The sequence below is a fragment of the Ascaphus truei genome, chromosome 13 (assembly GCF_040206685.1).
Source record: "Ascaphus truei isolate aAscTru1 chromosome 13, aAscTru1.hap1, whole genome shotgun sequence".
Taxonomy (NCBI): Eukaryota; Metazoa; Chordata; class Amphibia; order Anura; family Ascaphidae; genus Ascaphus; species Ascaphus truei.
In genome coordinates this window covers 21,009,788-21,022,923 of record NC_134495.1, presented here as the reverse complement: position 1 = coordinate 21,022,923, position 13,136 = coordinate 21,009,788, and the positions used below count along the sequence as shown (strand labels likewise).

The following is a 13,136-nucleotide window of genomic DNA, read 5'->3' as shown; positions in this document are numbered from 1 at the left end:
TGTGATTCATTACTAAATAAATGTGCAAAGATCTTGGCTCTAAGGGAGAACCTACTTACAACACAGTGAAGGGTAAGTTAACTTATTTCAGATACTTATAGACGATGAAATGATTTGTGAGGTTTTCTTTGTGTAGGACTTTTTCTCCCCTCTTGAACTTCCCTTCAGAGGGTTACTCCAGGAAAGGTGTAGCTCAATTTCCCATGGTATGCATGTAAGAGAGGAGCAGAAAAAAAACGTGCTGCCTGACGAAGCTGTATGACGCAGCGAAACGCGTAGAGCCTGATCCAGAGCTTATCCAGTCAAAGCTGCAGCTGACTGTAAGCGAAGACCAAAAGACCCTAGACGTCTGCACTCCCCAGTGATTCCCCGTTCGGCGCCTCGCAGTCCACTACCAACGGATGCGACCAGATACCATCCGGAAGTGACGTCAGACGCCATTGGCGACGGCAGCACTAAGAACAGAGGAGGACAGGGAGACATCACAGCGGGCGCACATAGCGCAAAAGAAACCTTTATGTGCATGATATCAGTGTACTGAATGTGAGTACATGTCCTACGATCTCATTGCCTATAAAATTTTGTTCTCTGCAACCTATACTATTGGCCGTTTTTTTTCTGCTCCTCTCTTACATGCATACCATGGGAAATTGAGCTACACCTTTCCTGGAGTAACCCTCTGAAGGGAAGTTCAAGAGGGGAGAAAAAGTCCTACACAAAGAAAACCTCACAAATCATTTCATCGTCTATAAGTATCTGAAATAAGTTAACTTACCCTTCACTGTGTTGTAAGTAGGTTCTCCCTTAGAGCCAAGATCTTTGCACATTTATTTAGTAATGAATCACAATACTGCACATTAATTTGTTTTTTATATATGTTTTTTATTCACATGTGTTTTTCCTGACTGGGTCGCTCACTTTCCACAACCAATCACGACTGTACTTGTGGGAAATCCGAGCATATTTCCCTGGAAGGTTTGAGAAGTACCCTGTCGGGTAACATCATTTTATTCACTGAATTATACTTTATAATTTATTAGACAGCTGTGGCGCCTAGGCAAGTCATTTAGTATAAAGTATCTGGACTAACCCAATCTCTCCAACCCGGACCCGGCTATGCTGACGATCTACCCTCCAGGTGTGCCTCCGCTGCTGTGGGTGCGCAGTTTCGTACTTTCCCACCTCAGTACCGGGGTCCCGCCTTGTTTGTGGTGAGCACAAGCGTTACAACAGGAAGACTGGGAGATTAATTTACAGCGTTTGCCATTTGCCTACCGAAAGGTACCGCAAGAATCCACCGGGTTCTCACTCTTTGAGCTCCTATACGGTTGCAGGGTCCGTGGACCGCTTGACCTGTTCCATGAGGGATGGGAAGGGGAGACTACTACTACTGATGCTTCTGTGCTACAGTATGTAGTAACTCTCAGAGACCGACTAAACCGGCTCATGGGGTTAGCACAGGCTAACCTTAGGGATGCTCAAACCAAGTAGAAGACTTGGTATGATAAAAATGCCCATAAAAGAGAGTTCAATCCTGGGTAGCAAGTGCTTGTTCTGAAGCCCACTCGGCAGAACAAACTCGTGGCTGCCTGGGCTGACCCATATACGGTACTCCGGCGGATGAACGAGTGCAACTATGTTGTACAGTTAGATCATGAGGCAGGGAGACATAGAACCTCGTACATTAATATGTTTAAGGAGTATTTCTAGAGTGCGGCATCGGTGCTGGCTATCTGTAGCCTCCTAGGGGAAGCTAGGATGGGGGCACAGTAGAGCAGGTAGGGATAGGTCCCCAGCTTGAGGCACCCCAGCGGGTGCAGGCACGAGCTATGCTAGATCAGGTCAAGGACCCGTTCACAGATAAGCCGGGCAAGACCCATATCACTGATCACCCAGTCCACACCAGGGATAAGAGACCTCTGCAAAAGAATGCCTATCAGATATCAGCAGAGGTGAAGTGTAGCATAGAGGAGGTAGAGAAGATGCTGGCCCTAGGGGTAATTGTACAGTCTCAGAGTCATTGGGCTTCCCTGGTAGTCATGGTACCTAAGAAGGACGTGTCCACTCGGGTCTGTGTGGGCTACCGGCAGCTCAGCGCTCAGACGGTGTCGAATGCCTACCCCATGCCCCGCATGGATGAGCTGCTAGATGAGCTCGCCGGGGAAAGGTATCCCAGTGCAGGTGGTCACCCTAAACTCAGGGAAGAAAGGATTGCCAGACGCAGGAGAAAATAAGTACCAAGCGGTCAGAAGAAAGACTGTGCTTGGGAAATGTCCTCCTCGAGTGACTGAAGAGTGCTGAGCTCAAGCACCTTCTTGAGGAGACATTACTGACCTGGAGAAAGGGCCCTAATCCCAGTGGAACTAAGGGTTCTCTTCCTCCATCCACTCTTATTCGAGCTGCAGAGATATCTCGAGTGAGAGTGGAAGTATACGGTTTAGCTGTGGCAAGCCTGAGCTTCCCACAAACAGGGGAGGTATGTAACCAGGACTTATCCCTGTTTAAATAAAGCAGCCTCAGAGCTCTGAGAATCCAGCAGAGATAGTTAGACTAATGAGAGCTCTGTAAAAAGCCTCATGTGAGGCACAGGAGAGCGATTCCTTAGCTCACATTAGAGCTGATAGAAGGAGAGCGGAGAAGCCTGCACACCGACACTGTCTTGAGCACAAAGGCTGTGCTGACATGAAGACACCCGGAGACCTATATTTCCTGGACACAAGACCCAGAACCTGCCAGAGGCTGACATGGAGGGCCACCTGCTTAAGGTACTTCCTGAAACTTTAGGGTGATAGGCTGGTAATGGGAATATCCCTCCAGTCCTGCAGATATGGTCTGGGGAAGTAAGTTAGCCCTTACAAAGGGATAGGGGTTTGTTATTTTTGTATGTTTTGCCTGGATAAAGAAACAGGCTCAATAAAGCCAAGATATAATTTCACCCAGTCTCCATTATATGTACCTCTGCACATATCTCTTACAGGAAGATATAAAGAAAGAACTAACTATTCAGTCCCACTGACAAGTGACATAACAAAGAAAAAAGTACCAAAAACCTTAGGCCTCGGATATAGTACAGGTGCGCGCGAGAAGGAGCACATGTCACGTGCGCCTGTACTACAAGCGATCCGTAGCCTGTAGGACTGCGCGATAGGGAGTGTGGTGAGGGTGTGCCCATGACATCACGTGAGCGGTTCACCCCCATTGGCTGAACCGCGCACGTGACTCGGTCGTCGGGCAGCAAAATAAAAAAAATTATCTCGCAAAGTATCAGCCGCCCCGTCACTCTCGTGCAGACGCGGTCTATGGCCGTGTGCATTACCTTGCGGCCTTTTGTTTTCGGCGCGCGCAACGTCGCTTGCGCCATCGCTCATACTATGGATGCGGGCTTAGCGTTTCTCGCTTTCGCCAGCAGGTAAGATACAGGTTTAGAAAAGCAAATACTTAATTGGAGCAGCCAATAACCTCTCTTTCTATTTACGTTTCATCAGGTGCTTGTACATCAGTTATGTAATAACTCCCAGTATTTAAACCCATCTATATACTAATTCTGTAAAATGTTGAATTCATGACTGACACAATAAAGTGAATCATAATAATTGCACATTCAGAAAAACACATGCATCTCTCTCCAATAAATAGACATTTAGTAGAATCTGACACAATAGCACAGCCAGGAAAAGCCCCAGCTCTTGAATGCCAAGTGCTTGAATAAACAAATAGAGCAGGATGGGATAGTGCACAACATTGGCCTGTGAGAGGAGCGGTAACATTGTATCTGATGTTATGACAGATTATTTTCTAATGATGAAAGAGGGCACAAGATTGCTCAATGCTGGCAGCAAAAGAACAACTGGTGGAGGAATGTATGTTGAAGTTATTAGAATACCTTGTTAATCTTCGATAAAATGCGGGCGTGTCTTTATCTTGACATTGTACTGGAGCATTCATTCAATGCTGGGTCTAGTCATAAAGAAGCTAAGACCTCCACATGTCCCAAGGTGCCACCATTTGCTTATTTCATTTTATTGGTTTCCTCCACGGTGCATTTACTGTTCCAACCAAATTATAAAAAATGCCCTATTTTTTAGGTTCTCTTCTCATTTTATAATCACTGAAACAGTGCAAAAAATAACAACAAAAAAACCTTACTGTTGATTTCCAGAGGCGAGAGAGATTTAATGGCTTTACAAATTGTTCAAGCCTCTCCTGAAAGTTGTGTTCTTGTGTCCCTAATACACAAGTTAGTCATCGGTTAAATATTTAATATTACCCAAAAATATGTCACAGCTGTACTAGAATGGAAACAGATGCACACACAACCTATTCATAATGCCAACACACAAGCACTGAGATACTATAACACAAACCAACCTACATAACATATATTCACATGCATCGGCATACAGAAGCAGTCAAGTGCTTTAGTACACCCAGCCTAAAGTGCACAGATACACACAAACAGAAACTCCCAACATGTGTTCAGACATAGACATATACATATTAATCCAAAAGTAATGTACAGCACATAGCACCCACATTCACACCTGCAGTGATCAATACACATCCACAAGCATGCAGTCCAATATTCACACATGCATGCAGAATTCACACAGCTGTTAAAATATACACACAGAATTATACAACGGTAATTGCTAGTTGATGCTAAAAAATGTATTCTAAAATTTTAAGAAGTTTGCCAAGTTAAAAAAAAAAAAGAGCAATACAACACAGTGTGAGATACCTGTGAGCACGCCAGATAACTGGGAAAATACCGAATTTAAATATTCAAATGAGCAGATTTAAATATGCAAGGTAGCTTATTCCCCAGGTAACTCTGGTGTGTTCACAGGTATCTCTCCACGTCTTGTATAGAGGAGTGTTTTGGCTTTCCCCATCCCTCCCTATATTTCAGGATAGATTCTTCTCTGTCAATTTTACAATTCCGTTAGAAATGTCGAATTTCACTTTAACTGGCCACTTTTTACCAAAAAAAAATGTACTAAACTTTTTCACAAATTTTCTAACTTTTTTTTATTAAACTATGAGCAAAGCGAATCTGGACACATTTGCACATGTCTAGATAGTGCAACACACACTGAAAGACTGTAACACACGTGTACATACGCACACGGGAATTCTCATATACGTCTTAATTCCTAATAACACTCACACAAATATACCTACAACAATACTATGACATATTTATTGTCAGTCACATATAAAACACATTATTGCTGACATACCTGTTGTCACATAGATCCAGTCACACAGCTATATGAACACGCAATATTCTAATACACCTGTTTACACTCTGGCAACAATTTGGACAAAAGTCCGGTAGCAGGGACTGGAAAACTTCTTGTGAATCACAGTTTGGTCTCTTGCTTCCCATAATCCCTACAATTGTTTTCCATGGCTGCACAATGAGCACTGCATTAGTGGCTGGGATGATATCCCGGGGGGGCCATTCTGCTATTGACTACCTGTCCTCTGACAGGTTGTCAATAGCCGACTTCTGTCCAAGAGGTCAAAATCAGGGGTCAAAGGTTGATCAAGAGGGGTCACAAGAGACCATGCCAATGACATGAAAAAGAGACTGTGCTCTTATTGTAGCTTTGCTGCAGAAACAACACCCGGCACACAATGAACACATCCTACTTCTTACCTGCTCAGACAATTGTATCCCAGAATCCTTAGCCATGGGAACACAGGGAGACAGTGTTACCACTCAGGTAACAAGGCAAAATGTATCCCTGAGGGGAAGATTAAGATGACATACAATGGAGTCAGTTACAGAACCAAAAGCAACTTAGTACCTAAAAGGGAGAGTGGCTTGGAAAGTAGTTGTGGGGATCCTAATGAGTAGGCAAAATAGGCAGGAGTGAGAATCCAAGAGAAGCAAGCTGCAGAGCTTGGAGACTGCGGAGAGAAGACATGATGGTCCGACTCTTAAAAAGAAAGAGGGAGCAGGAAAGGCAAGGGTAGAGAGGATGGAAGTACAGGCATTAAAGAGAACTTCAGAAGGCAACAGGTAGAGAAAAAAGGTAAGAGGATGGGTCAGAAGGGGTAAGAAGTAAATTGCATGCAGGGTTGAATAAACCTGGGGCAGAGGATTAATAAGGTGACAGGTCCCCTCTTAACTTGTTCAGCAGCAAAAGGGCCTGCTAAAGAAATTGTAAGTCATGTGGCATTGACAGGGTTACAAAAGTAGCCCCTTCAGCATCTTGCACCTTTGCAGAGGGTCAAACTGGAGGCTGTTATATAGAGAGAATAACATGAAGAGATAACTGTGTGAATGGAAGGTTCAGTGCAGTGTGCACCTTTTTCTCTTTCTACAGCACTCAGCAGCCCCACTTTAAAGCAGAATAAGCCGGCTTTCCCTCTAACAGCACCGTGTCCCAGCCTCACATTGGGATGTCTCCGTATCTATCAACTCTTCCTCATTTGCCAGAACAGAGCCCCATTGTGTGCCATGAAAACTGCATTGTTCATGGCACACCGAGGCTTGTTAGAAGCAGAAACTGATACAAAATCATAATGTACTGTTTAAAGGAAGAAAAGCTATGGGCTTCATGTAACTCAGCAGCTAGCTTTGCTTTCCTCTAATCATTGCCAGTTTTCAATTTTAGGTAATGTTCCTTCTATTTATGTGCAATGTGGGTGTAGACAGATGTATACAAGTCCCCAACATATATAACCATTGTATGGACAGCAACAGTGCAAGTTTCACCCATAAGCAGCCTGTTCAAAGGCAATGGAATTTTCTTTATAGATATCTTGTACGGTTTCCTGCACCACTATTGCCTCAGTTTTGCACCTGGGAGAATTTCATAAACAACTCACAAAGTATGCATGAGTGTATCAATGTATTAATGTATGTTGCATGAACGATAGAATAATTTGCATCGAGTGAAATGGGGAGTGATTATATAAAAGTTCATCAAAATCACCCACACCGTCAAAACGGAGGAAGAAAAACGGCATCATATTTATCAGGTGTACCCGATTCAAACTGCATTTTTCCCCCTTTAACAAATATTGTGTATTTGGCAATGGATTCTAGACTTTTATTGCTTTTTTTTTTAACATAATTTTGTTTCCCTTTTGGCTCCAATAAAACCATCAGATCTGAATTGATCTCTTAACCCAAATATTTCAACCGTGAAATTCCAAAAGCCGCTTGTGTCCCCTGCTTTTGTGAGATGTTATTTTTATATTGTTTGATGATAAAAATCACCCCCTCCCCCCCCCCCCCCCCACACCTTTTCCCAAGGCTCCGGGGCAGATGGTGAAGGAAAAAACACAGGAAAGCTGCCTACTGATAAGATACGGTGACAAAGGACGTGGTGACAAGTAACTGAGAGAGACAAATGGAGAGTGCCATGTTCTGCCATTCTGGCACGGAAAACGGAATGTCATATTTCATAAAGCAGCGGCAAGGCAGGGAGCAGACTCTGCTCTGAGGGAGGAAAGCAACACTGCGTCATTGGGGTTCAATATTTCATCCAAAATGATGAGATTAAATGATTGTTGCTGGCAACAGTATCTGCATCCCAGAGAGGCATTTAGGTGAAGTCAGGCCATCTTCCAGACTCCCCTGCATGTAGTATAAAATAAGGACAGACTGGGCAAATACGCTGACCTGGGATAGGGACAACTGTGGTGAGAAAGAGTATTGGGGCAGAGAGAGCCAGGGAACAGCGACAGATGAAAGTGATATCTTGGTGACTGTGCATAAGGGACAGAAATAGGAAACTTTGAGAAGGGAACAATGGGATCAGAGATTGATAGGCATGGGCAAAAAAAGACAGTTGTAGTCTTAAAGCAGGGGTGGCCAACTCCAGTCCTCTAGGGCCACCAACAGGCCAGGTATTGGCGATATCCCTGCTTCAGCACAGGTAGCTCGGTCATTCTGAGTGTGCCACCTGTGCTGAAGCAGGGATATCCTAAAAACCACTCCTGTTTTAGAGACTGCAAAATGGACAGTAATGGGTCTATGAGAGGAAAAAAACAGTCATTGGGAAAAGGTGCTTATTGTCACCCCAGTACATGTGCTTATTGGGCTTTTTTTGTCAACCACGCCACATCAACTAGAGTCAGAGGGTCCAAATGTGCAGCTGGCGGCTTTGGCTTTGAGTGGGTGCAAACAGAAAGCTGTTTTGACAAAATGCTCAAGTCGTGATTTCCTGCTTTGCTGGTTATCCTCCTACTAGTGCACTTTGTTATAATAAGCATTATATTTTTTATAGTGATGGGTACGTATGCAGCTACATGGAAATAGAGATGTTAGCCCCTAACCAATACAAACTTAAGGGGAACAAAAAAGTACAAATAAAATGGACTGAAGCCATAATGTAATAAGCTCTGCTATGCCATGTGACACATTATGGTGTCGGAAAGACCTTTTTTAAGGTGTCATCCTGAGCTAAACAATTGTTTGGCTTAGCACCGCTTGGTAAATAAGTCTCTAAATCCCTATGCATAAAGTAGACAAAATCCCTACTTAAGAGATCTAACAATTTAAGTAAAGTACAATTACAACTGTGAATTAGGACTAATTACAAAAAATAATTTTTCAATCTATATTTCTTTGGTTAAAATTACCCTCCGTGGAAAACATCTTTCTCCACCTTCCCACTTATCCTAATCACTGTCCATATTGCAGAAGCAATACAATGCACGGCAAACCTCTCTGGCTGCCGTCAGGGGAGGATTGTTATTTCAATGCCTAGCTATGCATTTCCGGACTATCTAGAAACGTAGGAGTGGAAGACAAAGTATCTGCCACTGTATTGGTGTCTGGGAACAAAAACCCTTCGAAAATATATCCTCTCCAAAGAAAACATTGGCTTGTTATGTGCTTGGAAATAAATTCCCCATATTTGTTAAGGGATTATAATTATTTCTGTGGGAGTGAAACATCTTGTCCTCTCTGCTCTGTCATAAGGGGTAATTCAGGGGGTAATTCAATATACAGGTAGTCCTCGTTATCCAACATTTCATTTTACAAAGAATAGCATATCCAACGCTTTAAAATGCAACCCTAAGGGCCGTTTTTCGACACCTGAATGCGTTATCCAATGCTCACCGCCACTGATTAACTTTTGACTCACTTTACAATGGTTTCACTATCCAACGCTACTTCCAGAACGGATTCTGTTGGATAACCGAGGACTGCCTGTACTCTGAAGTGGACGATCATAAACTCCCATTTGACTTTAAAAGGGTTTTTTAGGACAATGGTGAAAGAGTACACTGAATTACCCGCATTAGGGGACCAGTTATAACGTAGAATACTTATTTGGTATTACTACACTTACGTTTCATTGTGGATAACGTTTCGATGTACACCAACCATATCCTTCACTAGAGGTAGGTACCAACACATATATCCAGAGAGCAACAATAAAGCTTTAATATGATGATGCAAAGCAGGTCTGCTCTCATTTGGTACAATTCCTTAGTATGGACGAATACGTGTTGTTCTGAGGTCCCCACAGTATACAGAATCTCTACCACACTCCATTAAATAATTACTAAATCCATTACATAAATACATTTTTTTTTAAGTTGTACACATAATTAGGATTTGTACAAACGGCAGTTATTTAATTTGACCGAACAACCACTTCGTATTCCTGCCTTCACAACATTAGCATCCATTTAGTTTTGTATCTCTTGGCTGCCACGTGTTCCTGGCTTCGCTGACAGCAAAGTATTTAATTGAACACATGTGTGACACGTTTCCAAGACAGGTACTCACCACGGTCCCAACAAGTGTTATTTACTTTCAGCATTTCCACATGCACTCTCTGCTTTACTATCCGGCTCCGTTTTCCCTAGGCTTTCTGGTCTACCTTTAGGGCTCATTATCATCTTTTTATGAGACCTGTACACACTTTGTATCAGTATTCCTCCTCTCAACCCCTCCCCCCCCCCCCCCCCACCCTCTGATGTCCGGGCCTCTCGCTCTTCCCCTCCCTCGCTGCTCCTTCTGTTTTTCACATCTCTTTCTATTTCCTTCCCTGTCTCTTTGTTGTCAAATCGCCACCTTATCACGGAGCCGTCGCTTGTCCTCCTCGCTCTGCGCAAGTCCTATTATTATATGTGCCATGTCTTGTTCCGCTCACTCGCCCCATCTCCTTCCTGACAATAACACGCAGTCTTCAACTTACTCACGTTACTCTTCGTTTATATATATATATAAGAGATCAGTGTATCTCGAAAGCTCGCACAAATAAAACAATGTCGTCAGCCACAGAACGGTATCGCGTATTAATTTTTGATTATTTTAGCTCGGCTAACACGGTACTGTTACCTCTACATATATATATATATTTTTTTTTTGTGGGGGGTTGAGAGCTCCTTTTAACCCTTCTGCTGCCAGGGGGAGAGATGCACCAACGCATTGCTGGGACCTCAGACAAAGAAATGGTTAAAGTGGAAATTCCTCCAGGTACCAATTTTTTTTCCTGTTTGTTTTCACAAAAAGAGGAACATTTAAAGAACTAAAATACCTGAAACTCTATATTTGGTTATTTTTAACCCTAGTGTTGCCAGAAGGCCATGCCACGCTACTATGCAAAAAAAATATGCAATTCCTCCAATATTTTAGTTTTTTTTAGTATATATATTTTAGTAAAAAAATTAAAAACACAGGCTCTCAAAGCACTCCCAGCATCGCAGGCTCGACCGTAAGCAAAAAGTATCACGTTTCTCATAACGTATGCATGCCACACCTGAAGGCAAAATAGCGGCCATTTTATATGCCCCGGAATAAAAGTGGATGTCATTGTAGCGCTTTGTGATGCGAATCGAAGAACGGTGGAAAGCGAGTGGAATCTTGTTAACCCTTGGAGGAGACCTGCGATGCAACGCAAGTTCACCGTTCTGGCAGCGATGGGGTTAACAAGATGCTCCATCCAAACAGTGTCAAGTGCTCCGCAGCAGCATCACAAAGGGCTTGTCTGCGGTGACCCTTTACATAGATTGTGTTTCATGCATTAGAGTTTTCCTTATATTATGCACATAATAGGATTTATTTTTTTACAGTGGGACTAAAAGGCAAATAAAACCAGAGCGCTGGAGAATTTTACTTCCCTATAAAAGAAAGGGAAGAAGCTTAGATGTGTCGCATTCACAAAATATACAGTGAAAAGCATATACTGGATGTGTCCGCGATATATATACATATATATATATACATATATATATGAATAATACAAAATACTGGGTGCACTCAAACACAAAACTGTATGAAGAAAATAAAATATAGTATATACTTAGCAGAAATGGAGGTGCACGCAGAAGGACAAGGAACACCAACCAGTCAAGTAGATACACAGCAACAAAAAAAAAGAGTCTGCAGCACTCTCCAATAGACAATCGTAGTTTAATGAAACATCAGGCAACCAATGTACTGCAGAGCAGGGGTGCGCAAGGTGGGGCGCGTACCCCCATGGGGTAGCTGGAGAATTTCCATGGGGGGCGCGGCAGCTAGAGGTCCCCCGCTCTCCCCCAAGGCATTTAAATGAAATGCCGGGGGACCAGGCGAGGCCTCTGCAGCCTCTCCTACCTGATGACGCGTTGCCATGGTAACCGCGGGGTAACATGACCCTGCGACATCATTTGACGCCGGAGCCGAGGAGATGGGGGGTCCCGAGCCGGGAGGTAGGCAGGCAGGGGGGCGCAGGTTAAAAACTTTGTGCACACCCCTGCTCTAGAGCAACGTACGTTTCAGACCAACAAGGTCCCTTGTCAAGCTTGAGAAAGGACCTTGTTGGTCCGAAACGTACGTTGCTCTGGAGTACATTGGTTGCCTGATGTTTCATTAATCTACGATTGTCTACTGCAGACCCTTTTTTTGCTGTATATACACACATCTTTGGTCAATCTTTTCATTTAAATGTTTTCAAATTAATGCTTTTTGCTTATTAACCCCTTTGCTGCCAGAAGGGCCTGCAACACAGTGCGTCCTGGCAGCGTAGAGGTTCACATGGGCAGGTTTAGTCCTGTGTGTCTCTCTACACACTGCGTCGCTGGCATGCAGCACTAAAGGGGTTAAACCTGTCTGCTGCAGAGTCCTTAAGTCCCCACTGCTCACCTGCTGGATCCCTACCTGCCTCAGGTGAAGTGCAATGAAGGCTCAGTGTCACTTACAGGGAGTATGCATGTCTATGTCACATATGAGAAGGCTCACTCCATTCAAGAGTCACAGTAGTTATCAACCAGTCTCACTCCATTGAAGACAGTCTCAGTAGTTATTACACAGTCTCACTCCATTGAAGACAGTCTCAGTAGTTATTACACAGTCTCACTCCATTGAAGAGTCTCAGTAGTTATTAGTCTCACTCTATTGAGGACAGTCTCAGTAGTTATAAAGATAGTCTCAGTACTTACCAGACAGTCTTATTCCATTGAGGACAGTCTCATTCCATTGAAGATGGTCTCAGTAATTATAAAACAGTCCCACTCCAGAGAAGGCTGTCTCCATCACTCAGGTCTGATGTCAGGTCTCAGGTTACTCATGTAATGATCGCATTCGCAGTCCCCAAACTCAGGTCTCTTTGCAGCCTGTCTCACCTCCCTCCTTGAAAGTCCAACACGAGCCCTGTCCCTCACTCCCTCCCTCACGCTTCCTGTCTGCCTGATACACGAGGCTCGGTGAGCTGTGCTTTTTGCCATCCAATCCCGCTCACTTGTTTCTTCCCGTTCAATACCCGCCCACGCGCGCCTCTTTCCCATCACACGCCTCTTTCCATCCAATACCCGCCCACGCGCCTCTTCCCGTCCAATACCCGGCCACGCGCCTCTTCCCGCCCAATACCCGCCCGCGCGCCTAATACCTACCCATGCGCCTCTTCCCGCCCAATACCCACCCGCGCGCCTCTTCCCGCCCAATACCCACCCGCGCGCCTCTTCCCGCCCAATACCCACCCGCGCGCCTCTTCCCGCCCAATACCCACCCGCGCGCCTCTTCCCGGCCTATACCCACCCGCGCGCCTCTTCCCGCCCAAGCGCCTCTCCCTCCCCCCCCAATTCCCGTTCACGCGCCTCTTTCCGTCCAAGCGCCTCTTCCCGCGTAGACACATGCCACGCCCCCCCCAATTCCCGTTCACGCGCCTCATTCCGTCCAAGCG

At 44.4% G+C, this 13,136-nt stretch overlaps 1 long non-coding RNA gene across 5 annotated transcripts in view; it reads right to left on the bottom strand.

Moving 5' to 3' along the window:
- Positions 1 to 12,778, bottom strand: part of LOC142465005 (uncharacterized) — a 151,448-nt gene extending 138,670 nt beyond the window's left edge. For all 5 annotated transcript variants that reach the window (XR_012787769.1, XR_012787767.1, XR_012787771.1 and 2 more), the window contains exon 1: positions 12,397 to 12,778. This is a non-coding gene — a long non-coding RNA (uncharacterized LOC142465005). The remainder of the gene's footprint in view (positions 1 to 12,396) is intronic.
- Positions 12,779 to 13,136: the final 358 nt, after the last annotated feature.